Source organism: Salvelinus sp. IW2-2015, linkage group LG20 (genome assembly GCF_002910315.2).
Source record: "Salvelinus sp. IW2-2015 linkage group LG20, ASM291031v2, whole genome shotgun sequence".
NCBI lineage: Eukaryota > Metazoa > Chordata > Actinopteri > Salmoniformes > Salmonidae > Salvelinus > Salvelinus sp. IW2-2015.
Window position 1 is genome coordinate 10,672,062 of NC_036860.1, and position 6,441 is coordinate 10,678,502.

The 6,441-nt window shown below is 38.7% G+C and overlaps 1 pseudogene; it reads left to right on the top strand.

Annotated features, from left to right (window-relative positions):
• Window positions 1-584: 584 nt before the first annotated feature.
• Window positions 585-2,158, top strand: LOC111982088 (interferon a3-like; annotated as a pseudogene).
• The last annotated feature ends 4,283 nt before the right edge of the window (window positions 2,159-6,441 follow it).

Genomic DNA, 6,441 nt, shown 5'->3' on the forward strand with positions numbered 1-6,441 from the left:
AAAAACGAGAACTTCCTTATAACTCTGAAGTCATGAAAATCGACTATCTTCTTAGCACCCCTGCGTATTGGCAAAGCCCCCCCCCCCCCCCCCCCCCACCCTCAGCCTCCGGAGAGAAAAAATCCTTGCGCCGTGTCTGCTTGCAAGAACCGACTAACTTAGATCGAAAACCACGAAATGTATTTATTATGTGGGTAAATGTCTTAAGTTTGGGTWTTATTTCGACTTCGACGATTTTGTTATCAGACTTTTTTATAAAGTAATTTTTTTTTGCTGTTAAAAGCCTAGCTCACATATAGCTTATTCTCTCGAATAGCCTATATCTCAATATAATAACCTACATTATCGTGGTTAAACTACAATTCAACGCTGGGATTTGGTCGTCCAGAAGAAGGACCAGGCATGGAATTCCTTTGGCTGCATGTGCTAGAGTCTGAAGAGTTAAAGTCCCCGCCTCCGTTAGGATAATCGGGGAAATTCTCCATACAGCTTTCCCTTTCCCAACTCCACATAAAACTCATTAACAGARCCAAAATGTTCAAACTCAACAGGAAAACTAAGAGCGAAGCAAACGACTATTTACAATGTATACAATGCAGAGTTGGACGTGTATTTTTCTTATTATTTGCAATATGCAGAGCGTGTGTCATGGCTGTGACTGGATACGACACCACTACGGTCACTTGAGCGCAGAATACCTTTCMCTGCTGGACCAGATGGTGAGTTATCAGCACACTGTAAGAGGAGACTGAATGCATGTATTAAGGACAGCAAAAACAACCAACCAAGCAAAATAGTCATATGTTTCATGTTTAGCCTCTGTGTTAGAAGACTGTAATCTATATTTGAATAGCCATATTAAAAGGGCGCTAGACTATAATGACAGAGCGATCACGAGAGGCTRTATACATTAGGCCTATACTGTCCTTGCAGTAWAAGCTATACTTTTAGACGCGTGACTTAAAATACWATATTGGTTGTRTTCCAGGGAGGAGATATCACAGAGCAGGATGCCCCTGTCTTTTTCCCMRMATCACTTTACAGACMCATAGATGAYGCYGAGGTAAAAACTMGAATTTTGACTTTTCATGTTCTGATATGCTTTAGTATAGCGGTCGTGACCCAAAGTTATATTGATGGCATAATTGAAGACTATACTGTTTCTAATCTTCTTTTTACATGTTCATGTGTAGTTTGAGGACCAAGTCAGATTCCGGAACGAGACCATCTATCAAATCACAAAACTGTTTGATGGGAATATGAAGGCTGTCACTTGGGACAAGAAAAAGCTGGACAATTTCCTCAACATTCTCAATTCGGCGCATATTTTGAGAACCTTAAAGTTGTTCCGTGTTGTGTAAGTAACGGGTCTATTTAAAGTATAATCCCTGTTTCGGTCAGGGCTCTCCAACCCTGTTCATGGAGAACCTCCCTTCTGTAGGTTTTCGCTCCAACCCCAGAGTAACTAACCTGATTCAGTTATCAACCAGCTAATTAATCGGCTGTGCTAGATGAGGATTGTAGTGAAAACCTAAAGGACCGTATCTCTCCAGGAACAGGGTTGGAGAGCCCTGTTTAAGCTGTAGACTTCTAACTGTACAAGTGAGAAAATCTATTGGCTATTATGTTCAGTGGAAGCTAATGTTTTAATCTTGTCCAACAGGTATCACCTGCCAAGATACCTGAGAGGAGACTGAAACGTTACTTCAAGAATTTGAATAGGATGGTCTGAGAAAAATGGTGAGTTTGTTTCGGATGGCAACGTGCTTAAATAATCTAATCAAATGAATATAACTAGGCTAAGCAGGAGCAGTTTTTGAAACATTTTTGGTTCTAGGGCCATATGTATTAAGCATCTCAGAGAAGTGCTGATCTAGTATCAGTCTCCTCTGCCTTATTTATAGTGATCTAAAAGACAATACTGATCGTTTAATCACACTCCTTACTCTGACATGCTTCATACATTATTTATTAATTATATTACATATGCCCCAGCCCTTTGTTGTTCAAGACAAATGATCATTATATGACTAGAAAGTCACAACCACTAATATGTACAGTTTTTCAGAACTACAGTGCACTGGCATGGGAGCTCATCAGGAAAGAGACGAAACATCATCTGGAAAGATTGGATATTTTTCAGGCAAAGATTCACTGATCATCCRGACTCATCTCAGAAGCTACGCCCTTACCAGTTTATAAAGCAYGAATACAATCATGTGGGACCCTGTCAGTCTATTTATTATATTTAAATGCATCATTTATTGTTTTGAATTTTTATACATTTCCCTTTTGTACCTGTGTTGAACAAAACTGTATTACCTGTCTACTTAAAAACCTGTTGAAAAATTAATATTGAAAACGTGTCTATTTGAATTTTACTGTGTCTCTTTCTGCTTTTTCAGTGTCTCACACTTATTCTCAGTGGTGGAAAAAGTACCCAATTGTAATACTTGGGTAAAAGTAAAGATACCTTAATAGAAAATRACTCAAGTAAAAGTWAAAKTCASCMAGTAAAATTCTACTTGAGTAAAAGTATTTGGTTATACTTAAGTATCAAAAGTAAATGTTATTGCAAAAATATACTTAAGTATCAAAGKAAAATTATAAAGTATTTCCAATTCCTTATATTAAGCAATCCAGACGTCACCATKTTCTTGTTTTCTTAACCAGAGATAGTAGGGATGACCAGGGATGTACTGTTGATAAGTGCATGAATTGGACAATTGTCCTGTCCTAATAAGCATTMAAAATGTTAYGAGTACTTTTGGTTGTCAMGGAAAATGTATGGAGTAAAAAKAACAATATTTTCTTAATGTAATGAAGTAAAAGTAAATGTAGTCAAAAATATAAATAGTAGAGTWAAGTACAGATACCGCAAAAATGTCTTAAGTAGTTCTTTAATGTATTTTTACTTAAGTAMTTTACACCACTGCTTATTCTACATGTTTKACCTGTTTAATACTTAGAAATGCGCCTGTTGTAGACAGACMGGGTGTCTGAGGATTGCTCTCACAAGGTCGACTCAGCGGGAGGGAAAATATTGTCTGAAYACCCAGACTGTGGTTGCCAGGTGTTGTCCTCCTCCGCATCCGGTCTCTGARAGCAAACGCTTTGCTGAGAAAGGAGACACTTGGTTATCTTTGTGTAACCCGAAGCGATAGTATAAATATTCCTGAGGTATTGAGAAAGGAGACACTTGGTTATCTTTGTGTAACCCGAAGCGATAGTATAAATATTCCTGAGGGGGAAATACCTCGTTAGTGCTTCTGACTAACTTCCACATGAAGCGCTGTTTGTCTGTAATCTCTCCGCTGGCGTGAATAAACATACATTCATTTAAGCTTGACTTTGGGGTCCTTAGTGGTAATTTCCACGACTTGTGAATGAAATCTATTTTGTATACATTTTCCAAATTTCGTTCTTGTCTAAAACCAATGACAGTGGATTTATCTAACCATCTGAGGGATGCAGATTAAACTTGTTGCTGATCGTCAGTCACATGATAATTCTACTTTAAGTTTATACACCACATGACCAAAAGTATGTGGACACCTGCTCATCGAACATCTCATTCCCCCCTTTGCTGCTATAGTAGCCTCCACTCTTATGGGAATGCTTTCCACTAGATGTTACTTGGAACATTGCTGCGGGGAGTTGCTTCTATTCAGCCAAAAGAGCATTAGTGAGGTCGGGCACTGATGTTGAGCGATTAGGCCTGGATCGCAGTCGGTGTTCCATTTCATCCCGAAGGTGTTCAATGGGGTTGATATCAGGGCTCGGTGCAAGCCAGTCAAGTTCTTCCACACCAATCTCGACAAACCATTTCTGTATGGACCTTGCTTGGTGTACTGGGGCATTATCAGGCTGAAACAGGAATGGCCTTCCCTAAACTGTTGCCTCAAAGTTGGAAGCACAGAATTGTCTAGAATGTCATTGTATGCTGTAGTGTTAACATTTCCCTTCATTGGAGCTAGGGGCCTAGCCCGAACCATGAAAAACAGCCCCAGACCACTATGCCTCCTCCACCAAACTTTACAGTTGGCACTATGCATTCGGGCAGGTAGCGTTCTTCTGGCATCCGCCAAACTCAGATTTGTCCATCGGACTGCCAGATAGTGAAGCACGATTCATCACTACAGAAATCGTGTTTCCACTGCTCCAGAGTCCAATTGCAGCGAGCTTGACACCACTCCAGCCAACGCTTGGCATTGCGCATGATGATCTTAGGCTTGTGTGCGGCTGCTCGGCCATGGAAACCCATTTCATGAAGCTCTCGAAGAACAGTTCTTGTGCTGACATTGCTTCCAGAGGCAGTTTGGAACTCAGTAGTGAGTGTTGCAACCAAGGAGAGACGATTTTTACGTACTACGCTCTTCAGCACTCAGTGGTCCAGTTCTGTTGCTTTTGTGAGCCTATCTCATATGTGCTTGACTTTGCGCCATTTTGGCCTTCGATCTCTTCTCTTCACATAGTTGACTTATTTTTTATGTGCTGTATTTTGTACTTATGTGTTTGTTACGTAATTTTTTCTTGTTTGGTTTTGGTTGTCTGTCAACATCTCACCTGGGGGGAGCGGGCTGAATTGGGGGGGGGGGGGGGGGGGGGGGGTCGGTGTTCTGGTGTGAAGGAGTAGAAAGGATAATTCGGGGGCAATCAGGAACTTCTAAGCTCACACTTCGTGCACACATTATGGGGGTATGTTTTATTTTCTATAAGTCTGTCCTATATGGTATTTGAAACACCTGTATTGTTTCTATTACATTTCGGGGGTGGAAAAAATAAGAAAAGTGACATGGAAAGAGAAAATCATTGGGAGTTTAAAATGACAAATAAAAGCAACATGTACTTAAATGACTAAATAGTTTAGTAGAAAAATATATGCCTAGAGGTCAGTCTCAGCGTCTCTTTCCAGACGCGATTGGAATTCCTGGATAGAATATTGAGATATTGTAGCATATATATATCCAATTTATAATGGTGTGAGGTTATTTGACATAACATCTATAATGGTGTGGTATGTGTGTTTACATGATTTGTTATGATACTTAATATGTATCTAAATGGTTTTAAGTATGTTTTGTGTTTATTTGAAAAAGATAATATAAATATGATCATCCAATGACTTGGCACATGAACTGTTAATGAATGCATCTTGTCTGACCATATCATGTTTTTCAATACCTAGGGTGGTCGTTTTCTTTCCGGTTCAGCGGCTGCCTTTAGCAGAGTAACGTTGAAACATGAATTCAATCATCCTTTGTTTATTACGAAAATCCCTCATTATCAACAGATAGGTTACATCTGTAACATTTGCAGAAGCCAAATAATTTTCTTCAATGGAATGATTTTATAGCACTACGATTTACATCCATTTATTTTTCCCAACAGAGAGAGATGGTTTTGACTGCATAAGTCATTTTAGGTCAAGTGAGAAAGATATTTGGTAAACCTCTTCAGCCTCTGTCATGGAATAAAAGTCACCTRGATTACWKTAGAAATATAATTTWCCGACAGACAACAAATGTATCTGAATGGCTGAGTATGATTTTTTGCCTGCAAATTGAAATATCTTCGCTTATATWAAATGCAGAATTCTCATGCAGATAAGAACTCTACCATTGGACACCTTTTCATGGAGACACTACGTCGTTCTACAAAACCTTACTTCAGCAAAATGARGCAACATCTAAAGAAAAATACTAAAATAACACAGAAGCCTATATTGAATGGTTTAATTTGAATCACTTTTTCCGTCTTCCATTTACTCATTTCAATTTACTGTGGGGGTTTCGTCGTTTCAGGACAACAGCTTTTGTACTTGGGAGGATGTTCGAAATGAAATCGTGTGGAAATTGAAGGATCTACAGATTCTACTCGAKTCTATGCACCACACATGAGCAGATGTAATATTTTTCTTTCATAACACGACTGACTGTAGGCTACCAAAATAAACCTGCTGACCCATTTAAACGATATGTAATTCATTGACTGGACAAAGAAAGTGAAATTCTTCTGACGTTTAAAATAATAATTCATTTGTTGATAGGCATACAATCTTGTTCAATCAATTCCACGATCAGTTCATTGTTACAAAGTGAAATAAGATAAATGCTAAATATAAAAACGGCATAATCAGAAACCTACATCTCCAATTAACGTCGTCATCATCACATCACCATCATCATCATCATCATCATCATCATTATCTGAGTATATATATCAATGTGACTTTCCTACTCGTTCACATTAGGCCAAACTCACACATCATCGTCATCATTTTCGTCGTCTTGGTAAGCGCCTAATAAAGGCTARTCTGGGGCAAATACTMTTTTATCAACCAGAAATGAACAAACTGTATGAAGATCCCTTTGGAATTTACCGAATCAATGTAATAAGAATGAATTGCAAATTAAAGCCAATATCACCGAACTTTACTCT